General features: G+C 39.4%; 1 long non-coding RNA gene across 3 annotated transcripts; it reads right to left on the bottom strand.

The window, feature by feature from the left end:
- Positions 1 to 498: 498 nt before the first annotated feature.
- Positions 499 to 9,452, bottom strand: LOC111263249 (uncharacterized). 3 transcript variants are annotated; one of them, XR_015312215.1, is made up of 6 exons: positions 9,402 to 9,452; positions 9,056 to 9,166; positions 7,982 to 8,131; positions 6,798 to 7,174; positions 1,098 to 1,797; positions 499 to 790 (listed from the first exon to the last, which is right to left on the bottom strand). It is a non-coding gene; the product is annotated as an uncharacterized LOC111263249 (long non-coding RNA). The 3 variants fall into 3 exon arrangements; XR_015312214.1 differs by lacking the exons at positions 499 to 790; positions 1,098 to 1,797 and having other exon boundaries at positions 6,079 to 7,174; XR_002682115.2 differs by lacking the exons at positions 499 to 790; positions 1,098 to 1,797 and having other exon boundaries at positions 6,079 to 7,174; positions 7,997 to 8,131.
- Between the last annotated feature and the right edge of the window lie 2,520 nt (positions 9,453 to 11,972).

Below are 11,972 nucleotides of genomic sequence, written 5' to 3'. Positions count from 1 at the left end.
ATTGTCCTTTTATGTGACAATAACGAAACACTGTTTTCATTAGAGAACCGTTCAAATATGAATAGCAATAATTAGTTCGGCCGAGTCGTGTCTTACTTGATGCTGAGGAAGTCCGATGTAGTAACAGTGTTTACTCACAACTTTCTAATTGGAGTTACTTTGCAGCCTAGAAACAAAGCATTGGCCGCATTGTATTGTTAAATGGTTTGCACTTCATTTTGGTTCATGATAACACAGATAAAAAGTCAAGGACTCACTGCTTGTTATAGCTAGGCATTTCTCTAACCTGGACACTGTCGTGTGCTGCAAAATATAGCCGGCGTCGTTGAACGGCTCAATGCCAAGTTAACGTTTGACTTGTACTATGATAGCCTTATGTTATCATAGCCATATGATATCGGCCTTTTTTAATTCTGTAGATAACCTTTAATTTTTTTCTTTGGTTTTTCTGAATATTATTTTGGGTCAACAATGAATTTTTTTAAAATTCTAAATCTCATAACCAGACCCAGAATGGCTCTTTAGTCTGCATATTATTATAAGTATTAGTATAAGTAAAATATTATCACGAAATAAATGCGTTAATCACTAAGGTCACAAACCTGCAATAGATACGCACAAAAAGTTAGCCTTACAAGTAAGACAAAATTTAACTAAAAAATCTTATACGTACGGCGGAGTCAGACCGATACTGTCGCAAGCGCTACGTTGAGGCAGCATGGAGTCAGGTAGAGAGAGGCTGGAGTGGAGTCACGACGCTTCAGGTCCATTGTTGTTGTCTGGTTTGCCACTGAATAAGAATATAGACTGCTAATTATATGTGAATATATTTTACAGGAAAATAGGATTTCTTTGTTCTGACTTGAGTTTGTGTTGCGAGCGTCTCTCTAGATATTTTCGGTACCGCACTAAAAGTGGTTAAACGAAAGACAAAATTGAGTCGGCAAATGGTCCTGGCTGACCGTGAGGCAGATTCCATCAGAATTCACTCAAGCACAAAAAAGATTCTGGTATCGTATGAAATTGACAGGTGAAAATTCAACTGTATGTCTATGATTTCTATAGTAGCGACAGCGTTCTATGAATCGACAACTTACTTTTAGGCTCGATGCGGGCCATCGTTCTAGACTGTATCAATGAAGCTTAGGCTTTAATTCGTTGTATGCACTTTTTCCAAGACTCTTCCTCAGTTAGCTGCATGATCCTCTAACGAGGAGCGTGTGGTAACCAGTTTCTTCAAGATTATTGAATGTCTCCCTTCACGTTTCATTGACCGGTGCTTAAAGAACTGGCCACTCTCTGTACGAGTCGGGTACTATTATTATTAGATATATCGGGCCGATGATTTGCGTATATGCCAAGAAACCTTATTCGAAGGTCCAATCAATTTTAACCCGCGGGCTACAGATCGAATAAACTATACGGCATAGTCAGTAAAGGGTTCTAACTATATCTGATCAGATTTAACAGCTAAATTGCCTTCAGTCAAAATACGCCTGTGAGCTATATCCTATTCCTCGTCAACCAGTACTGAAGTTACTACTATCGTATGAGAAGCTACTTCTAGAAGTTCATTCATCGTCTCTGTTTCATAAGATCTGCTAAATAACATAAATTTCGATAACAAATGACTCCAGTTCGGGCCGTTAGTCCAGGACTGGCCTGTGCAGTACTTGGCCAGATTCGCGTTAGTGAAACCGTGTCCATCTGCTTTACGCGTGATTCTCGGAATAATTAGACTAGTTTACTTGAGCGCTCACAAGCTGAGATATGTCCCACTTAACGAATCTGAAAATTCTAAAAAAATAAAAAGTTTGCTCGATAAAAGCGCTTTTCATGCAAGACGCATCCTACACGCATGTATATTCTATGGAATAATTGACATATTTAATTTATGAACGAATAATTCGCCAAAAACAGTAAGCGTATCCCTGCGAAATAGCTTGCATTAATATGCCCGTGTACAGCATAAGGAGCCAGTATACCTCGCAAGCATTATTCCACATGACTAGGTCTGTTAAAGTTTACCACTGCTTGTATCACCACTGCCGTGCGGGCAGAGTCTAGAAAACGAAAGCGCCACCTCTGCCAAACGTACCAGGAAAACTTTCGTCTTTCTCTCTAGGCCAGTATTTCTAGCTTCTATTGGACAGTTATTGCGCCACTTCGACTAGCTGAAGTGGTAAATTTGTACGAGAGCTGCTTACTGTAGTTGCAATTCAGCTATGTCCTTTAGTATCTTCGTTCTTACTGACTATTCTGACCCCTGTCCGCACTCCTGCTGGTGTATAACGAGTCTTGAACAAATAGCCGTGAATGCGAGTGGATCGTATGTGACAGAGTGCGATTATTTATAGTCCCTATGCTCAGCAACCTGCCGACTTGCGCATCCATCCGGTTACCTACCGCTGTCTTTCCCGAAGCCCAAACGAATAAAGGAATATCTATGAAGCAGGTTGAATCGGGAGCCCTTTATGGCGGCAGAATACGGGCACCTGGCTACGCAATAGGGAAATGGATCGATTATCGGACAAGGTGATCGGTTTTTCATTACACTGAGATAATGTATTCCAGTTCTTAGGTTATGCTTGAGTGGCACAAGACTCGACAGGTCGGTCACCGCAAGCTTAGCCGTTCCCGAATCTCCAATTAGAACAACTACTAGTGAAACCGTTAACTCATGGTAACACATCTTAACGGGACCCTTCATTGCTCCCGCTTCGGTATTTATGGGGCTTCTATGATTAGCGTCGTTCAAAGAGTGTGTTGTCATATGTCGTTCACTGTCCTCAACACTGTACTCTGCCTTCCACTAGAAAAAACTTTTGAGAAGGTTACCTACCGTCGGAGACCATTGCTACTAGTCGTCTGCTGGCAAAAGATACACGTGACTGCTTCCAGATACATAACACAACTGTTGCCTTTTTAGCTCTTCCGGAGCTTGCTTTAAGACTGTTCAACTGTTTAAGTTCAAGACCGTCCAATATTAATATTTATTCCTGTCACCTTAACTTTAAAGTATGTCTTTTCTAATTGGAAAAAGTAATTTATCAATTTGATTTAGTCATGATTAAAAGACACAAGGGTAAGATGTGGTATAGATAAAAGTTAAAGAAAAAAATTCCAACTTCTAAATTGTCAAACAAGTTTTTTCAAACTATGAAAGTAGTATTCTTGCCCGACACCATATATTACACATGCCACTAATAGCAACAGCTACGGAAATACCTGCGCAGGTTTTTGCAAATTAAAGCGAACATAGAAATAGACGCGTCCGATGCTTCAATCGTCGACGACTTTCGCACTAAACCACTATCACCCTAACGTGTCTGTATACAAACTGAAAAAGAGAGCTTCGAATCCGCTACGCAGTTTTTCGAAATTCCCACCCGTTCTATTCAGCTGAGAGAACATGACCGCTGCTTTTATTTAGACTCAGGCAATCCGTAACGCTGATGTGCTAGGGCTTTCTTTGATTAGAAGCAGAAGCTCATTGCCGAGTATGTACATAAAAACACGTCTGCTGCTCTGTCATCTGGCGAAAATTTCCTTTGGACTACTACTGCGTTCCAACAACTGTGGTCCAGCTACTGCGTACTTTTGACATTAGCCGTGATACGGCTTTCGGGCCCCGTATTTGAAAAGGCGTATTTATTCCATTTCACGTTAACTCATCGAAGTTGGCTCATGTTAGCGTGGAGGCGCTTGCTTTGAAAATGTTTTTGCGCATGGCAGCGCATGGAACACAGATATTTGATCTACGGAGAGTTTCAGCTGACCCTGCTAGAGGCTCGCTTTTACCTATGCATCGATGTTCCTGGCGGCCAGGTATAGCTCTGGCTTGGGCCTGAAGTTCGCCGGCGACACGGTTAAATAAAAATCCTTCTTGACTGAATGAACACGTACAGGTCCTCATCATCACTTTGTAAGCATACGTAGTATTCCGCGAAATGGTACCTATCGCAAAAACCGCTTATATAAACGAGTCTTGAGCTCACTCTACGCCTTGATGCAACCTACAATGGATTCGGTGCTCCCATGAGATCAGCTGTGGCTTCCTACCTCTGTAACCGGAATTCTAGAATAATTAAGAAATAGCAGCTTCGGTAGCCACAAGACATGTCCCACAGATGCTCCAAAAGAACGTCGTCACAGGTTTCAGTGCCGCAGTGACTATTTCTCCAGGCGACTCGACTTCAACGATTCGTTCTTTTCTATCACGAATAATACTGATGATACGCTACTGCCATTACAAATGCGATTCATTCGCGCAACCTGGCACTGCCATATAGCCGAACTGATGGAAATACGTAAAACTTAATATCGGTAAGCGCCGTAATGTGTATATATATATACACATTTTACACTTAGAGATGTATATATAAACACGTTTCAAACGTAAACTACAGAAATAAATACAAAGTCCTATATAGAAAACCTATTGTCAATTAATCCGCTTTTCAACTCATTTCTGCACAGGGCTGTACCTCGTAAAGTATGGGTTTCTAGAGCACGTTTCCGATTTTTTTACTATACTACATAACCTGATTGCAGTCCTAGCAGGGTTTATTACTGAAGTTACGATAAAAAACAAAATGCTATACACATAAACGTCATATAACCGCGCTGCTAAATGGGTTGGTTCCACCTGTTTTACAACAATTTACCCTATCGAAGTAGTAAACTAAGCGTAATATATAGATAAGATTGTCGAAAGAGTACTCATCGTTTATCTAGCTAGGTGACTCTAAAGTCACATGTAGGTAAGATCAGCTGCGGCGGGTGGGCGTGGGTGCCACTTGACAGCTGAGGTTTAACAATAGAAGACGTAGTATAATTATTGGAGTACCTTTACGCAGACGCAAGACTGCATGCTTTGAAGGTCAGTAATTTTTTGCGTTACTTCCATTCTGCTTCATAATTTTATTACGATAAAGGCTAGAAGTGTTACTTATAATGATTATGTTTATTTAAATACTATTTATCGCGATTTCAGCTTTATTTCTAGTCGAGTTGAATTTGGAACAGGCAGCAGCCCAGAAATCCTAAAAATGTATAGACTGCACAACGGGTCATATCTTATCGGGATATAATTATATAAATGATTAGTGGCCTAAGATGAAGTTTTGAATAAAGAGAGTGTGTCTAGAACTAGAATTACGAAATGTAGTAAAGGTGCAAAAACCATATCGCAGGGAGTTTCGGGCATCCCTACCTATGGCACTTGCAATTAAAAGGTTGTTTGAAATGGGTCTACCCAGGAACTGTTCGGGGTGGCTAAAGACAATGTTCTGTAAGACCAAGAGCATCGACGAGCTTTACCAGCCAGTACTGGCAAGATGTAGCGAAACATTCCAGGAATTTGTCACACTATCTATCAAGTTTAATATCAGTAAATTAAATGTACATCGCATGTTAAGAGGCAGTAAATAATAATAATAATACATGCTATCAATGGCGATGATCCGTAGTCAAGAACAAATCTCACGAATAGTGGCACTTAGAAAAGTATGGACAGGGTGCATAGTTTTCGGGGACGATTGTTTGAAGCGATGAAGCTACCCCCAAAGGGTACAATTAATGAACATGGTTGCTCTTACTGGGCAGATGGAAATTCATGTGTTACGCAGGAACACAATCTAAATTGATTAGGTCTTACGGTATGGTGCGACATTTCAAGCAATGGATCAACCGGACCATTTTTGTTAAAAAAATGGTCCGGCTTAAAAAAATGACTGATTTCAGTCACTGGAATTTACTGAAAAGATTTGTTTTATCGCGTATTCGAAAGAACTCTGGCGAAGATGGAAAATTTTAACCGACAGAGCGGAAAACCTGCACATTTTGATGAAAATTTTCCAAACAGACTGGTTGGGCATCTACCGTAGAATACCTGCCTTTTAGGCTTGGCGCCAATAGACCTTTTTTGGGAAACCTTATGGATACGGTCTACGCCCGAGAGCTACAATTGAATAAGGAACATTATTAAATTGAAGTTTGTTGAATCAACATTCCACCGCCGTAGACAGTGAATTGGCTAACTTGGTAAGAACTTGTTGTAGGTGAAAAAGTTACCGATTTCATGTAGGACATTCTGCAATCCATATATTTACTGCGTATGTGTTAATAAAAGCTAAATTAGTCATTCAAACTATGAGTACATTTCCTTTGAAACGCCCTCTTTACATTGAAATCGACCACTGCCTTGAATCAACATTACACTCCTAATAGAGCAAAGTGTGCGGTCTTGTTCGTTCTACTTCCAAGGTGGTTGAGAAAATGGTGCGAGAAGAAGCACGAGAAAGAGCGGCCGTACGCGGACTCTGCTGAGTCTGAAAGACCAGAAATTTCCCATAGGCTCCGTTGTTCTTGGTTGTAAATAACATAGCCTTGCGGTTTTCGTTTGTATCGCCGATGGCTCCTTCTACTTGGCGAAGCACGATTCAAAAAAGGCCAAACACAAACGGATTTCAAATCTTGATGCATAATTCAACCCTTGCTTGGCCGCCAGACTTGATAATGACGGTACATTACAATATGTGTCTGCGTGTGTACGCATCTATGGGCTTTAACTTACAGCCGTACAGGTGCGTACCTCGCTTTACTCCACAGTTTGGAGCTTTTCAAGGCAGCAAATAGCGAAATAAAGGACACGTTGTGAGCCTATGGCCTCCAGGACAATAACAATACTTCCATCAGTCACCATCACCAACGCCATCAGCTGAACAACACATTCGGTGAATACTGGCATGAAGGCAAATATTAGTTCCTTGTCTTGCTATCGAATTCAGACTTACCTAATCCTTTGAATCTCGAATATGACAGACGCACTAAATCATGTAAACTTTTCTAGGTATCCTCAATAGCAGTCCGATATGTCAAGCAGAACTAACGCTTATCAATGGTACATTGCGGGAAGCACAAGAGATAGATACGTTCAACGAAGAGCTCGCACATAAGAAGGGCGGTAGCAAATGTTAATATGTTGCAATTTCCAACAGAAAGGGTATCCAATTTTGCCGTGAAGCCTGGGTTTGCTTAGCTCCATCCAGCAAGCTCCAACTGCACTCCAAGCCGGAAGCCTAACTGAAAGTTAGTATCCGCATTTGTTCGTGAATTGCCGCAATGTTTACCCTTCCGAGTTTTGGATCTGCATAAGCCTCACCGGAAACGGCTGGAAAAGAGATTAATTTTATGTTAATCTTTTCAAAAGTGTACCAATCGGTACTTTCTTATGTCAAACAGATATCGTTCACTGTGCGATCGACGGTAGACTGGGCCTTTAGATAACTGGATTCTATCAAGGTCTGTTGCTTGTGCCTAGTTAATCAGCTTGGACGGATTGCTTGTTCGATGTTTCTTACGAAGTTTGTTATATGCATATATATATATATATATATATATATATATATATATATAGATTAACAAAACAACTGTGTGGAATTTGCCGAATGTAGAGTAAGCTTTGGAGAGATAACAGGAGTCCTTTGATTTCTTTTCAGACCAACACAAAAGCAAGAGAAACAAAACCAGGCTTGCTTTCGAGGTTATGAAGCTATTAATTAACCATAACTGTTTCTTTGAAACCTCCAGAAGGCTCTACCATATTTGCTCTAACGATATAATCTCTATTTACAGCAGTTTACCTTCATAAAAAAGAGACGTTCTACTGAAAGCCGTTATCGTATAACACAATTAACGAATAACCCGCACCCTCACTGCACTGCTAATCAACGTTTCAATAAAGATCTGTTCAATGCATGTAACGTATCAAAAAATCTGATTCAGACCAGATTAAGAATACGGATCTCACTTCATGCAGAAGTCGACAACTTCGTATGCAAACCTTGTGTAACCTTGGCTAAAAAGGTGATTTTATCTCTTACCTGTAATCGGAGTCACTTTTTTGATAACTACGATATATATAAAAGAACCTTATGAGTTAAAACGAGAGAACGAGTTAAAAATCACTATGACTCACTGTAAAACACTCAACTTTTGTTTGCAAGTTTGCTTTGGAAGTAAAACAGTCTCAGCTGGTTCTTCTGTTTGGGAGATGACTGACAGCGCCTTATGAAGCCCCAACAGGATGAGGCTACATGCAAAGGCAACAGCCAGAACCCAAAGAGCTCTGAAAAATAGACCCCATGGGTAGATTAATAGCTTCAGTTGAATTACACTGTTCGCTGGTCAAACACTTCATATTGAAGCTAAGTGTACCTTAGTCATCTAGATCACGCTATAACTTGTAATGGCAGACTAGCAAGCAAGACACCTTGCATACACAATCAATTTAGACCAGCTCAAACCTACAAAAAGTAATGTTATATATTTTTATATTCAAGTGTATGCTAGTCGGCAGATTTGTTAATTGGGAGACTAAAATAAAAATTCTACTTTTGTTTCAAACACGGAAACTGTTAGTTTACTGAGTTCAACTTTGTTCTGTAATCGGCCGGGTAGCCAAAATATAATAGAATTCCAGGGTTATACCTGACGGTATACGCAACTCAAAACTGATATGCACACTACGGGTGCTGCATAGTACCCTTAGTAGCGTTAACCAGTAAATGGTAAAATTAGTCAATAGAATCCCGTAGAGCGTATGAAGAGTTAGCTACCTTCCACGCCCCTCGAACGGGACTAGGAAGTTGGACAACCACAGGAGGCTATTCTACCTAAACGACAGGCTTTCGTGTCTGGAGGTTTGGTGGACTAGGCCGTGAATACGAAATCTGAGCAGATAGTTGAAGCAAATAGAATTTCGATTCGTGACGCGAAACATGCGTTGGCGAAATCGTATTGTTACTTATCCTGTATGTTTCTTTCGTTTGAGTTAATTATTCGATGCTTTTTAGTGGAAATAATCATATAGGGTGATTTTTCCAATTGATAAAACGAAAAGAATCATTGCCGTTATATCAGTTCGACCTTGCCTTTAATGGGCTTGTTATTCACTAAACTATTGTGGTATAAGAGCAATTAAATCACTGTATCTAGATGGTAAAGTCAGCTGCGGATAACCGCCATTACTTTTATCCCAGTAGTGACGTACCGTGGTGATCGCCTACCAGACCTAAAGACGGACACGCGATGATTTAGGTACAAAACTGAGCGCAGACAGACCTCGTTTCGTGACGGGAGCGACCAGCCATTTGAAGCAATGCTTAGGAAACGAAAATATTTATTCAATAGCGAACAATGTAGAGTATATACTGCTACCTCGATTACTATTAAAATACATAAAAATGTATGTACGCACAAGTTTGAGCTACATTTCAGTGCTTCACCATTTTTGGATCAGTATAATCTTTATCTACGAAGTACAGTACGTTAATACAATGTCGTCATTTTTACATACGAAGATAAGTGTAAAAACTTTTGTGTGGTTTTGACATCACCTCGTTTTTGCAACTACACAGACATCCTTTATCAGTGCAGGGTATGCCTTCAAAAGTCCTTAAAGGGCATGGTTTTTATATGTATTCAAATATGTTTTCTTAGATTGCTCTAAAGTTGCCTACACCGTCGCTTTTTTTTTTTATTTGTTAGTGTTTGGCAACGTCCTAGACTAATGTAGGTCTCAAATATGGAGTTTTCACAATTTAATTTTCAAGCGAAAAAAGTAGACAGTCAAATTGCTGGCCAACAGTATTGGGGGAAGACGACCGTCATGAATTAACAGACGTAAGTAACATGAATCAGAGCTGTCCGCCCTAAACAACCGTAATTCTTATAGCTTTCTAGCCTCGTTGAACAACACGTTTGCTTTGCGTGTTCGTACTTTGAGATCCTTATGTAGGCATTAGGTAGGATTAGAACGCAACCACCCAATTGTACAGGTTATGCGATCAGCTCATGAGTGGGTAGACCTTTATCGCAGCCGTATTCCACGTTCGGCGAACAAGAGTATTAGGCAAACTCCAAACTGCAGACTGAGGAAAAGCAGATCGAAGGCGCGGGCTGTACTTTGATAAAAAAAAAATTAATATCGATTAAATAATCGCGATCAATCAATGTCACAACCGTATAAAATTATTTCATTTGATAAACTCAGTCTTCGCAGTAAAAATTCAACTACATACGATACTGCGGCAGTTTTATGCTTTACAACAAAATTTTACCTGAGCCTATAAAATAGGACGTAGTCCATATCTATATTTGCCATTTTTATGTATGTAAAGCTTTTTCACTGTGATCGCTGGGATTTATATATACATAGACAAAAAAGCAAACGTATTTCTATCCTTCCGTAGGCATTTTGCAAAAATAATCGATAGCGAGACAGCTTTTTAATGGCACACATTTTAGGTCCTACGTTTTTATTTCTGACAAACATGCTCTCGGTATCATTCAACTACATGCGGACCGTTCTTTTATAATAACGGCATCTGTATAGCTTCTGAGAAAGAAGAATTATTGAGCTTTTTAGACACCTTCCGAAGTTCCTCTTTCATAGTCAGCGAACTCTAGTCAGTGAGTTCTGTAATTAAGTTAATCATTATATATCCCTATGAAACAGGATCCGTCATGTTATACTGTCTTATTAGACAGACAAATCGCATTGCCGATCCTAAACTGGTAGAGGGAGACTATGTACAAAATGAAAGGATCTACGATACGCAGTTTTCCTACGGCAGGGATTTTCCAGAGGACACGCTCATTATCAACTCGATTCAGAGGAAAAGAGTGGAGGTTTTTATTGCTACTAAAACAATCAAACTCCGTTCAGAAATAATCTATTATGAGCTTTCCTTTTTAACTAGTTCTTGCGGATTCCAAATTGGCATTAGTACCTCTTAACGGTCTGATAGCCGAGTCAGCCTTCGTATGTGAACGTAGACTATTTTCCTTCTCAATTCGCGCACCGTATGCTGTTATATAAGCCCGCTTATTATAAGCATGTATTAAAATATCAATTTAATAACGTCATATACGTGATCCATGCACCTAAATGAAACAATTACCATGTAAACTGTTCCCATGCTATCATCTTCTTTTATCAATGCTCTTCTTAATTGTTAAGAAAATATTAGCGAAAATCCTAGACCGGTATTTAAGTTGTACGTGTGTAGAAATAGGACAAGACGTTTGATTCAGGGTTGCCTAGCAATCCTTGCGCAATTATGTGGATCAAAAATACGTTTTCCACTAAATTTTTATTTTACTGAACTACCCCTTTCGGCGTCGTACCAGTGAATTTTGTCTGACGAATCTAAGACAGACTCTCTTTGAAAATTGCCGTTCACTTGAATACGTTGGTTTAGCAATAAGCTTTTTTTTTTTTACAGATCTTTCGCTTAAAGTAGGTGCGTTGCTTATTTTTTGTCAGGAAGTTAACTTGGGACTACGTTGAGACGGCTGACTTTAAATAGGAATTATAAGCAGCGTTCTAAAATTCGAACTCCAAATTTACATATGTCCTTAAATTCAGTAGGTGGGTGTATAACAGCTGTATCATTACGCTGACAGACTTGTAGTTTTCCTAAACTTTCTCAAAGTTAAAGGGAAAAGGCGCGAATTAAATTTGAAATGATACGCGATGACATTTGCAAAGCTCAACAAAAATGAGGTTGAGTCAGCTATTCTCATACGTATTTTATTTGGCATTTAACGAAACTAACTTAATTTTATTACGTATAAAATTCAATTAATATGGAGAATATGAATTTAGCTCTCTAGTTGCATTCGGAACCTCTATAATATGTCCAGAAGAACTACAGTGCAGGCATATTGGCTTGATATATTTAATAAAGTACCAGTAATATAATAATAAAATCTAATAGTATTGTCATTAGGTTTTCAACAGGGTTATATGGACCCTATGAGACCTTATGAGACTATACGCTGAGAAGGGTTAGAATGTATGCTCAATACCATTTTGAGCCATTGGCTACTGTCCAGTAGAATACGGATTTGCTTGATCAATTGTATTTATTAAAATTGTTTACCTGACTGCTGTAAAGGCATCA

Source organism: Varroa jacobsoni, unplaced genomic scaffold, assembly GCF_002532875.2.
Source record: "Varroa jacobsoni isolate VJ856 unplaced genomic scaffold, vjacob_1.0 scaffold_750, whole genome shotgun sequence".
In the NCBI taxonomy this organism is placed as follows: Eukaryota; Metazoa; Arthropoda; class Arachnida; order Mesostigmata; family Varroidae; genus Varroa; species Varroa jacobsoni.
The sequence above is the reverse complement of the archived record's forward strand: the minus strand, read 5'-3'. Positions and strand labels throughout refer to the sequence as shown.